The following is a 12,580-nucleotide window of genomic DNA, read 5'->3' as shown; positions in this document are numbered from 1 at the left end:
GGGATTACGGGCATGAGCCACTACGCCTGGCCCTGTTCTATCACTTTTTATGTCACACATTTTATAGCTCTTTGCTTTGCTGCATGCTTATGTAGAATTTCTGTGTCTTCTTGGCAGACTGTTTTATTATTAGATAATGCACCTCTCTGTCTTTGGTAATTTTCTTTGACTTGAAGTCTATTTTATCTGATATTAATGTAGCCATTCTGTTCTCTCTTGATTATTCATTACATGATACATCTTTTTCTATCCTTTTGCTTTCAATTTGTGTATATTATTATATTTGGAGTGAATTTTTAATAAATAGCAGATAGGTCATATTTTTTATTCTATTCTGCCAATCTCTTTTACTAGGTGTATTTAGATTATTTACATTTAATGTATGATATGATAATGCTATGTTAGGTGTTGATTTTTTTTTTTTTTTTTTTTTTTTAGATGGAGTCTCCCTCTGTTGCCCAGGCTGGAGTGCAATGGCGCGATCTCAGCTCACGCAAGCTCTGCCTCCCAGGTTCACGCCATTCTCCTGCCTCAGCTTCCCGAGTAGCTGGGACTACAGGCGCCTGCCACCATGCCTGGCTAATTTTTTTGTGTATTTTTAATAGAGATGGGGGTTTCACCATGTTAGCCAAGATGGTCTTGATTTCCTAACCTCATGATCCATCCACCTCAGCCTCATAAAGTGCTGAGATTACAGGCATGAGCTACCGTGCCCGGCCCTTCAAGTTCTCTTTTAGCCTTGCTTTCTATCTCCTCTCCTTTCAGGACTTCAGTGATATGGATTTTAGATATTTAATCGTAGTCCCAGAGACTGTATTCATTTTTTTCAGTCTCTTCTCATTTTTGGTCAAATTGAATACTTTTCTATTGCTTTGATATTTTAGTATACCGATTCTTTCTTTTGTTCGCCTTTCATTTTACTGGTCAACATGGTGAAACCCTGTCTCTACTAAAAATACAAAAATTAGCTGGGTGTGGTGGTGGGCACCTATAGTCCCAGCTACTCAGGAGGCTGAGGTAGGAGAATCGCTTGAACCTGGGAGGTAGAGGTTGCAGTGAGCCGAGATCACACCACTGCACTCCAACCTGGTGACAGAGTGAAACTCTGTCTAAAAAAAAAAAAGAAAAAATTAGCTAAAAGATACATAACATATAATTTACCATCTTAACCGTTTCTCAGTGTATAGCTCAGTGGAATTAAATATATTCATAATATTTCACCCTGTAAAACTGAAACTCTGTAACCATTAAACACTAACTCCTGATTTCCTCTCCCCTTAGTCCCTGGCAGTCACCATCCTTGTTCTGTTCTATGTGATTTTGACTACTCTAAGTCAGAGTTTTGAAAAATACTTTTTTAACATCTAGTGTTTTGGGATGTACTTAGTGGGAAGAATAGGGAAAAGTACATCTAGTCTGTTTTGGGAGGGGATTCTTCGTTCTCTGTTACTTAGGGAGGACTTAAACTATTCTTGCTAATGGGTCTGGTTTCCCAGAGACACTCACATTTTAAAAGAAAATGATTTTTTTCCTTAAGGATCGGCGTTTTAGTAATAGGAATTCAGGTACTGGTAGGCTGGAGTATATGTTTTGGGAGTGGCGTGATGGAAAAGTTAAACGTGAACTGAGCATCTCATCTGGGTCTTGTGAAAGCCACGGTTGGGCCTCGGGCAGTATAAACCCCAGACCCCCAGAGGGGAAAGCTGCTTTCAGACCCTGGCCAGAAAGTGTTGCCTCAGAGCCTTTCTGTGACACTTGGCATGCTGCCATTGGAGAAAGCAGAGGGAAACCCTTGGTTAAGTAAACATGATATTGTATACAGTATTCATATTTCATTGCAAGAGTTGAATGGTCTGAGTCAGCATAATCAGTTCCATATGTTTGGCATTGATAGTCCAGGCATGACTAGTTGCACCTTTGATACAAGACAGATCAGATGTTTCATGTTAGGAAAATAATAGCTACCATTTATTGCGTGTCTGTGGATGCCAGACACTGTGCGTTGTTTCACGTGCAACTTTCCACTCTTGGAGAGAAAACAGGTACTGAAGCAGAGAATTCAGGTACTGGTGAGCTGGAGGGTATGTTTTGGGAGTGGCATGATGGAGAAATTAAACTTGGGGACTCAGCATCTCTTCTGGGTCTTGTGAAAGCCACAGCTGAGTCTTGGGGAGAATCAACCCCAGAGCCCCAAAGACTGGAGGGAAACTGTCTCATTTTACAGAAGGAGGACAGTGAGTTTTGGATGGACAGGTGACTTGCACAAGGTCGCCTGGCCTTTACGTGACTGAGCTGGGGCTATGCCTTGTCCCTCTGACTTCCGGGTTCTTGTTCTCACCCTACCCCTCCTACAGCCTCCTCATCTCCTAAAGCACATGCAGTCAAACCTGGGCCCTCTGCATGAGGATTTGTGAGCTCCATCCAGGCCACTCAGTGCCCCCCATCCCTGGCCTTCCGCAGCCCTCTGGCCCCACTGTAGAGGGATGTGTGCCACTGAATCTATTCCCTAAAGCAGGGGTCTGACCCTGGCTGCACATTAGAATCATAAGAGGAGATTTTTTTAAAAATCCCAGTGCCCAAGCTGCACCCTGAACCAATACATTCAAGCCCTGGGTGGGACATGGGCATCAAAAGCTTAAAAACATTTCCTGGAGGCTTCTGATGTTATGCTGGGTTTGAGAGCATAGTGGGAGAGTTGGAAGCAGATAGTGAAAAGTCACGGTCAGATTCTGGAAGGCTCTTTTCTGGTTGCATTGGTGCCCCCCTTGCTAGGGACATGGGCATTGCAGTCTGTTTGGGAAACTTCTTTTGCAAAGCACCACCAAGAAAAAGGCAATTGCCCCAGTGAAAAAGTGGGGGACAGGCTGAAGCGGATCATGAGAGTGTACCTAAAACCCTTTGGGGCCCTTGGCACTTGCCCTGCTAATGTGTGTGCTCAAGGCCAAGCGGAGAGGTACCTCTGCTCATTTCATTTTTTGGTGTGTGTGGTTTTTTTTGTTTGTTTGTTTTTTGTTTTGTTTTTTTTGATCCAAAAGGAATGTATGGGGCCAGGGGCAGTAGGAAGGTCACCCTACTGATAAGCCCCTGGTGCTTTTGCTCAGAGGTCCCAGCCCCTTCATGCTCCAAGCCTTGGCTCGGAGAGGTTGGATAGCTTTCCTGGTGTGCCAGGTCCCTGCTTGCTCCTCCAGACCCACTCTCCATGCTGCTCTAAGCCCCAGGAAGCAGCGTGTGGGAAGGGCAACAGTGAAATCCCTGGTGCTGTGGCTCCGGCTGGTTTTGATTAAATGACACTAAGTTATATTTGTTCCACTAAGTAAATCCAGGGTGTTCCCATATTCGTTGCTTATCTGAAATTCAAGTGTAAAGGGCTGTCCTGTTTTTTATCTGGCAACCCAATGCCAACACCTTGTTTTTTTTTTGTTTTTTTTTGTTTTTTTTTTTTAGATTTCATGATTTTTTTTTTAATTTATTTATTATTATGCCAACACCTTGTTTTATAGGCAACTTCACGTTCCTTCCACCGTGCAGGCATTTCTGGGCTTTCACTGGCACTTGGGCTTTTCTCCTCCTGTGGCTGGGCTGTGACCTCTTGGGGCACACACTGCCCAGCCATTTACTTCCTTTCCTTCCTGCAAGCCCCAGACCTGTTCTCTCCAGCACTGACTCAGGGCTAGCCACCCGTTTCGCTTGCAGGGCTTTGCTACACTTAGGGCAAATGGGCGGCATAATCGCTTCTTCCTCCTTTAACATTCTCCAAGTGGCCCAAGGGTCACTCCAGTGAAGTTAATAATTACCATTTGCAATTTAGGACTGATCCATCGGTCAAGTGAGTTCTCGTTGAAGGTTTCTTTTTTTCTCTCTCTCTCTTCTAATGAATGAAGTGTTGCTACTCTTTCCGCCCCCCCACCAGAAACGGAGTCTCACTGTGTTGCCCAGGCTGGAGTGCAGTGGCGTGATCTCAGCTCACTGCAACTTCTGCCTCCTGGGTTCAAGCAATTCTCCCTGCCTCACCCTTCTGAGTAGCTGGGATTACAGGCACCTGCCACCATGCCTGGCTACTTTTCGTATTTTTTAGTAGAGATGGGGTTTTGCCATATTGGCCAGGCTGGTCTTGAACTCCTGACCTCAGGTGATCTGTCCGCCTCGGCTTCCCAAAGTGCTGAGATTACAGGCGTGAGCCATTGCGCCTGGCCGCCACACTTTATCAATCAGGAATCCTTTGAATATTGCATAAATAGTACTAAGTAGAAAATTTCCTTTTGTGCTATGTTTGGCCTCAGCTAGCTGTGGGGGTAAAGGGAGTGGGGTGGGAGTTCTTAACCTGGGTGACAGGGCAGCTGCTCAGGACATGATTCAAATATCAGCCTGATGTGTGCGCACAGAATGGGGGGTGGGGGCACTGGTCTAGGTTCTGCCTTTTCTCCTAGAGAGGGTAGGGAAACAGGGATACCAGCGTTTACAGGATTCCAGATGCAAAAGCCTTTCTGTGAACTTTGGGAGGCGGAGGCAGGCGGATCACCTGAAGTCAGGAGTTCGAGACCAGCCTGACCAACATAGTGAAACTCAGTCTCTACTAAAAACACAAAAATTAGCGGGGCATAGTGGCACCTGCCTGTAATCCTAGCTACTCAGGAGGCTGAGGCAGGAGAATTGCTTGAACCCGGGAGGCGAGGGTTACAGTGAGCTGAGATCGCACCGCTGCACTCCAGCCTGGGCTGTGACAGACTGAGACTCGATCTCAAAAAAAAAAAAAAAAAAAAAAAGGCCTTTCTCTAAATCACAAACCCACCTGCAGAAGGACTGTAGGGCTGTCTGATAGCAAATACCTTCAGCAGACAGCACGACTGGCAAGGAAACAGCGCACCTCTGGAATAAGGTGCATCCTCTTGGCCTCTTGGCGGTGCATTTATGTGCCATATGTCCATGCGTGCTTGAGGTGGGAAGCAAAGAACCACTAGGGGCTGAAAGATAAGCCCTCATTCTCTTGCAGCCTCCTCTGGGCCTCGTTTTTATTTTATTTTTATTTTTGGTAGAGACTTGTCTCACTCTGTTGCCCAGGCTGATCTTGAACTCCTGGGCTCAGGCAATCCTCCCGCTTCGGCCTCCCAAAGTGCTGGCAGCCACCATGCCTAGCCTGGGCCTCTTGAGTTTAAAGCTGAACTTTTTTTTTTTTTTTTTTTTTTTTTTGAGACGGAGTCTCGCTCTGTCGCCCAGGCTGGAGTGCAGTGGCGCGATCTCGGCTCACTGCAAGCTCCGCCTCCCGGGTTTACGCCATTCTCCTGCCTCAGCTTCCCGAGTAGCTGGGACTACAGGCGCCCGCCACCTCACCCGGCTAGTTTTTTGTATTTTTTAGTAGAGACGGGGTTTCACTGTGTTAGCCAGTATGGTCTCGATATCCTGACCTCGTGATCCGCCCGTCTTGGCCTCCCAAAGTGCTGGGATTACAGGCTTGAGCCACCGCACCCGGCCAAGGCTGAACTTTAGAGAGCTCAGCTGATACTTCCGCCCATTTTATTGTTGGGGAAGGAATAGAAAGAGCAGGAGTAATGGGTCCTACAAGTTGGTACTCACTCCTGCCATCACTCTAACTCCGGTAGAGGAGCTATTCCCCTCTCTTCCCAGGTGCCTGGGATCGTAAAGCAGGCTGATGGCACACAGCATCCTGGGGTGGAGTGCTGGGGTGGGGTGGAACTGAACAGGGTTCACCAGCCAGCACCCTCAGTCCCACAGGGCTGCCATCTGCCCTGCTCAACCCTCTTCCCACAGCATGGAGGGACTCCAGGGCCAGGGACGCTGCTTGCTGCCACATCCCCAGCCACTACCATAAGACCTGCAGTTTTAGTTGCTGCTGCTTTCTTTATGCACCTTGGTGATCACCTTGGGCTGTGATCATCAGGCTTCAAGAAAATCAAAGGAGCTCATGTTACGAAAGGCTTGTGGAGACCATCCCTAGAGAGACCGAGAGATGCCTTAGAGCTGAGAGCCCCTCGCATCCCAAGCCCGATGTATATTTTTTCCTCTCACTCACGGCTGGCAATTATATTACTCTAGTATTGCCCTTCCCCATGCATTGTCCAAGACAGACATCACTGATGAAACTCAGCCCTTATCCCCGCAGGGCCCAGACCTGGCTTTAGAAATTCCTACTTTAGGTGGCCAGCAGGCCAGAGTTCAGATGCAAGCCGATAACAGCCATGTCAGCCATTATCTTTGGAGTGTGCTGGTGGACTCGATGCCTATCAGCTCCTACTGCTGAGATCCTTTTGTCCTCACGAGAGTTCAAAGAAGTTATAGAGCTTTCCTGAGGCCATCCCTTGAAGTGGTGAGGAACTGGGTGGGCCTCAGCCCTCTGACTGCAGAGCTGCTAGCTAACCTCTGAGCAGCACTGCCCGCCAGCCCGTCTGCCATTGCACACTGCACTTGACAAGTGCTCAGCAGGGATCCATGGATTTGAGGGTAGGATTCACTAGTTGATCCCATGGAAAACAGCATTCTTTACTGGCGTGCCCTAACCAACCAATTTTGAGTCTAAGAGACTATTCACAAAGCCCCTAAATGTCTGAGCCCCTGTCATTGTGTGTCATAGGCATGCTGACAGTCTCTCCAAGTTCCGCCTCCAGCCACAGCAGTGTCCTTGCCTGGACCACCTCTCTTCCCTGCCCACCCTTCAGGACCCTCTGCACGTCACACCCGTTTATTCTGGAAATGTTAGCCGCCTGTGACTCCATGCCTGTCATCATGGTGGGTTTAGATGATGCCACCTCCAGCCTTCAAGGAAGTTACAGACAAGTATGTCCAGAAAAGCAGGGCAAACTCACATAGAAAAATGGGCAGTGTGTCAATACACATTCATTAATCATGTCCCTTGGGCATGTCCTGTGCTGGGGGCTGGAGAAAGGTGATGGAGACAAAAGCCCTGACTTTAAGAAGCAGATGTTAGGGCTCTGGTCAAGGGCTGCATGGTGATTGGAAACACATGGGCACAGGGCAGGGGTGCTGCACCACACAAGTCCAGGACTGGATGGAGTGGCCTCTGGAGTTGGTAAATGCAGCTGCTGGAGCAGCTGGGCGGCTACTCTCGGACCTGAGTGAGAGGCTGGTGATCAAGGCAGCTTAGCAGCACTCGTTGATGTGAAGTTACAATTCCACTCCAGCGGTTTATGCAGTCCACATGAGGAAGCAACCCTGGAAGAAAGTGGGAGAATAAAGTGGAGATTTCTTGTGAATTCCACCCAAATTACAACCAGAGGCACCCCACTTTTCCATGTGCTATGGAGAAAGGACCACATTTGCATTAAGTCTTTGATATGGGTAAGCCTTTCAGTCTGAACTCATCCGTAATCACTCCCCAAAAATAATTTTGAGAGTATTCCACTTTTGTGGGGGAAAAACAGAGGGAAAAGATACATTATACAACCAAAGTAATAGAAACAGTGGAAAAATTAGCAACTTAAAATATAATTTCTAATTAACCATTGCCCCAACCCTTGGGTCCAAAACCTTGGAACGGTTTTTGTTTTGGCTTTTTTTTTTTTTCTTCACATTTTGTAGAATCACCCAGGGCCCCCACATAGGGCTGGTGAGGTTATGCATTGCACAGCTCCAGAGAACAATTTATACACCCAACAACGACGTGAATGGCAATACCACCCCCCCTAAAATTGGGCAGTACGAGCCTCAGCAGTCTCATCAGCCACGTGGGGGTCCAGCCTCAGTCCCAACAGTTCTCAAGGGTTAGTTAGACCATGGAAGATTTTTATTAACTCATAATAAAATGAGAAAATAATTAAAATAATAGCTAACATTGAGGGCTTACTGTGATCCAGACAGTCATAACTCCTTTATTCCCGTTGGCAACCCTATGAGGCGCCATGGTTACCATCCCCACTTTCCCTACGAGCAAACTGAGCCTGAGCAGCCTCGAGCCACCAGCTGTCCACTCCTGAGAACACTCCTTTATGCCAGGATCGCGTCTTTCCTCAATATTTGGTGTCAGACTGACTTTCCTTTGTGGAACACTGGCGGTAGTGAGGATGCTGTTGCTGTCAGCTCCCTCTTCTCTGTCTCCTGCATCCTTCCTTCTCCTCGCTGACTGCCCCTGTAGTCAGGTCTTCACTGCCTTCCTGGAAGGTTCCCGCTTCCTGCTCTTCTTCCTCCTATTCAGCCAGTTGCTGGTGCCAGAATGCCCTTCATCAAGCCCAGCTCTGAGCCTTGCCCTCCCTTGCTCAGACGCCTTCCAGGAACTTCTCCTGCCTCAGCTGGGATTCAGGGCTCTCCACATTCAGCCTAATTTTGGTTTATCTCCCGTTTGTGTTCTAGCAGAGTAGCTCTATTCTTCAGCTAAATTGCTGTTCCCGGACTGGTTGGGCTACCTCCTGTCTCTTCAGTTTCCCACCACCTTTGACCCTAGCGGCCCCAGGCACCTTCTCCATCCCTCCTCAGATCCATCCTTTACTCACTCATTCAACAAACCTATTTTGAGCACCTCCTATGTACTGGCTGTAGTGTAGGTGGTAGGTATCATGGAGCTTTTAGTCTGGCTGTGGAGAAAGAACTGGATGAGTAATCGTAAGATGTGTTACAAAAGGGTCCTAGCGCCTAACCTGGGGGTGCTGACCATAGGAGGTTAGTCAGAGAAGGCCTCCCTGATGCTATGGGCAGCCTCCCCTCCCCACCCCCAGTTAGCCGTGTCTATCTCCCCTTTAGCTCCTGGGACCCACTGTGGCTCTATTCCTGAAATAAGTCTCTTTCTTTATCCCATTTGACTGTCGTAGCAAATCTTGAACCCAGGAGGTGCTATACAAATATCTGTTGACAATCAAATCATTCTGTCAACTTCTGGTAAATCAAATTGTGCAGATCAGATTTTTTTTTTTTTTTTTTTTTTTTTTTTTTTTTTTTTTGAGACAGAGTTTCGTTCTTGTTGCCCAGGCTGGAGTGCAATGGCGTGATCTTGGCTCACTGCAACCTCCACCTCCCAGGTTCAGGCGATTCTCCTGTCTCAGCCTCCTGAGTAGCTAGGATTACAGGCACCTGCCACTACGCCTGGCTACATTTTGGTATTTTTAGTAGAGATGGGGTTTCACCATGTTGGCCAGGCTGGTCTCGAACTCCTGACCTCAGGTGATCCACCCGCCTTGGCCTCCCAAAGTGCTGGGATTACGGGCGTGAGCCACTGTGCCTGGCCCAGATATCTTTTAAACCATCTAGAGTGTTGAGTGATTTCAGGGTGGGTTTAGTGGCTCTCTGACTTCAGTGGTGTCACCTTAGTGGGTGGCCTTGCCTGTAACCAAGTTAACACTTTGTTTAGTGAACAGCTTGGCTCATGGAAAACTGAAGATTATACCCCAAGTTGTAATCAGAGGTTACTATCTTGCAGGGTTGGGCTTACAAAACAGACTTTCTTTTTTTCTTTTTTTTTGGGACGGAGTCTCGCTGTGTCCCCTAGGCTGGAGTACAGTGGCGTGATCTTGGCTCACTGCAAGCTCTGCCTCCCGGGTTCTGCCATTCTCCTGCCTCAGCCTCCCAAGTAGCTGGGACTACAGGCACCGACCACCGCACCCAGCTAATTTTTTGCATTTTTAGTAGAGACGGGGTTTCACCGTGTTAACCAGAATGGTCTCGATCTACTGACCTCATGATCCGTCCACCTCGGCCTCCCAAAGTGCTGGGATTACAGGCGTGAGCCACCGCACACGGCCAAATTCTTATGGGAATTTCTATGTGTGATTCTAATACCTTTTAGAACAAAAAAGTTCCCATGAGCCAATGCGCCCGGCCCCAGGCTTTCATTTTATATTGTATATGCTTCAATACATATTTGAATTTTTTCACAACAAATTTGTTAGCTTTCTAATTAAAAATTTAAAATATTCTTAAATAATTTAAACCAGCAAAGGTATTATTTGCTTCTCCCACTTCCCATTTTTGCCTTCTAAGAAAGGGACCTATATTTAAAGGGTGGAAAAAGTAATTTGGATTAAACCCCTGACTCCTGAGTCCTCTGTAGCTCAGTGAATAGGAAGAACCACAGATGAGTGTGCCCATCCAAGTGACAAAGGTGAATTGTCAAGGCTTCAAAGTACATGAGTAAAGGGTCAGGCGCGGTGGCTCACGCCTGTAATCCCAGCACTTTGGGAGGCCGAGGTGGGTGGATCACGAGGTCAAGAAATCGAGACCATCCTGGCCAACATGGTAAAACCCTGTCTCTACTAAAAATACAAAAATTAGCCAGGCATGGTGGCTTGCGCCTGTAGTCCCAGCTACTCAAGAGGCTGAGGCAGGAAAATCACTTGAATCCGGGAGGCGGAGGTTGCAGAGAACTGAGATTGTGCCACTGCCCGCCCTCCACTCCAGTCTGGTGACAGAGCGAGACACCGTCTCAGAAAACAAACAAAAACAAAGCCTACATGAGTAAGTAGAGCACCCTTGAGGGAGCTCTGCAGGCATGAGACAAACAGCCAGAACATGCATTGCTGCAGAAAGCATCCACAAGTCAGAGGAAGAGGAGCCCCCTCCTCTACCAAGAGCATAGGCCCAGCCTTGTGAAGGTTTGCCTGGCATGTGGGCTGTGGGTGACTGGAGAGGCAACGGTCCCTGTCTGTTGTCATCCTGATCTTCACTCCTTGGCATAAGTGAGCACTCCCGTGACAGCACATTCATCTGTCTGGACAGCTGGGCTCCAGGCCAGTCCACAGCTGACCCACATAGCCCTCCCCTAAAGCACACAGAAGGCCCTACACTCCCACACTCACCAAGACCTCAGGATAAGGAAAAGTCTTCCTGTGTTCTTGTAGGAAAATCTCTTCTCTCGTATCTCACATGGATCCTGACTCACTAAGGAGGCAGTTCCCAAAGGCAACAGCCATGAGAGTTGGCCCCCAACATCGAAGGGGCCTGGGAGGGAGCAGTTGCTGGAATGGGAGAGGGAGCTGCATGGCGAGGGCTCCCAGACAGAGGTATGCCCTTCAGTTGAGGCATATGTGCTGACCACAGTGGCTTGGCAGAGAGGAAGCTAGAGGGAAAAATTCCCAGATCTCTTCTCTTCTGCCCACGATTTCCTGCTTATATCTCCCATTAGCCAATTAAATACTTAATTGAATACTTAAATTTAAGAAATTCCAGCCTGGGCACATAGCCAGACTCCCTCCCTACAAGAAAAAATTTTAAACTAGCTGGACGTGGTAGCATGAGCCTATAGTCCATCCTACTCAGGAGGCTGAGGTAGGAGGATCACTTAAGCCTAGGAGATTGAAGTTGCAGTGAGTTACTGCGCCCCTGCTCTCCAGCCTGGGTGACAGAGCATGAAGGCCCTGTGTCTTTAAAAAACAATTATTTGGCCGGGCACGGTGGCTCAAGCCTGTAATCCCAGCACTTTGGGAGGCTGAGACGGGCGGATCATGAGGTCAGGAGATCGAGACCATCCTGGCTAACACGGTGAAACCCCGTCTCTACTAAAAAATACAAAAAACTAGCCGGGCGCGGTGGCGGGCGCCTGTAGTCCCAACTACTCGGGAGGCTGAGGCAGGAGAATGGCGTGAACCCGGGAGGCGGAGCTTGCAGTGAGCTGAGATCCGGCCACTGCACTCCAGCCTGGGCGGCAGAGCGAGACTCCGTCTCAAAAAAAAAAAAAAAAAAAAAAAACACAATTATTTGTTGTTCATCTGAAATTCAAGCTTAACTGGGCTTCCTGTGTTAGTTGCTAAATCGGGCACAACTCTGGGCAGAGAACACCCTACTCCCTGCACACACACTCAGGAGCCCAGGAGGGCATGATGTCCTGAGCATGGCAGGAGGCCAGCCCTTGAGCAAGGATGGAGCCCCCCGCCATGTACCCCCAGCCACCAACCCATAATGTAGAATGCTGGGCCTATGTCTCTCTCACCCATCTGTCTCACGCACTCCCTGCCAACATATTTGAATAGATAACAACCAGTGTGGAATCTTATGTCCAAAAATGCCACTCAGAAAGCTAAAAGTACAGCTGTTATGAGCCTTCCCTTGCTCAGAAACCATCTAAAAATACTTGTGGACCAGATGAAATGAAAACATTTCCAGGTTTATTCCAGCAAGCAAGCAAGCATTTTCCCGGAAGCTTCAGTATTCCATAGCTGGTAACTTAAGCACACTTTTTTTGTTGTTAAGGCACAGCAATTGTAAACTCATCTCTTTGTGACCTTGAGCAGCCCATCTTTTTTTTTTTTTTTTTTCTTTTTGAGACAGAGTCTCACTCTGTCACCCAGGCTGGAGGGCAGTGGCACGATCTTGGCTCACTACAGCCTTGATCTCCTGGGCTCAAGCTATCCTCCTGCCTCACAAGTAGCTGGGACTACAGGTGCATGCCAACACACCCGGCTAATTTTGTTTTTTTTTATTTTGTTTTGTTTTTCTTAACCTTGAGCAGCTTTTTAAAGACTATTAGCCAAATTTGTAGCATAGTCTCTGACAGAGCAGACAAAGTTATTTATTTTGAGACAGGGTCTCGCTCTGTCGCCCAGGCTGGAGTGCTGTGGTGCCACCTTGGCTCACTGTAACCTCCGCCTCCCAGGTTCAAGCTATTCTCCTGCCTCAGCCTCCCAAG

The 12,580-nt window shown here is 47.9% G+C and overlaps 1 protein-coding gene across 1 annotated transcript in view; it reads left to right on the top strand.

Moving 5' to 3' along the window:
* LOC105471801 (MER proto-oncogene, tyrosine kinase) overlaps positions 1 to 12,580 on the top strand; it is a 133,581-nt gene that overhangs the window by 17,279 nt on the left and 103,722 nt on the right. The window lies entirely within an intron of this gene.

The sequence above is a fragment of the Macaca nemestrina genome, chromosome 13 (assembly GCF_043159975.1).
Source record: "Macaca nemestrina isolate mMacNem1 chromosome 13, mMacNem.hap1, whole genome shotgun sequence".
Taxonomy (NCBI): Eukaryota; Metazoa; Chordata; class Mammalia; order Primates; family Cercopithecidae; genus Macaca; species Macaca nemestrina.
This window is presented reverse-complemented; position numbering and strand designations above follow the sequence as displayed.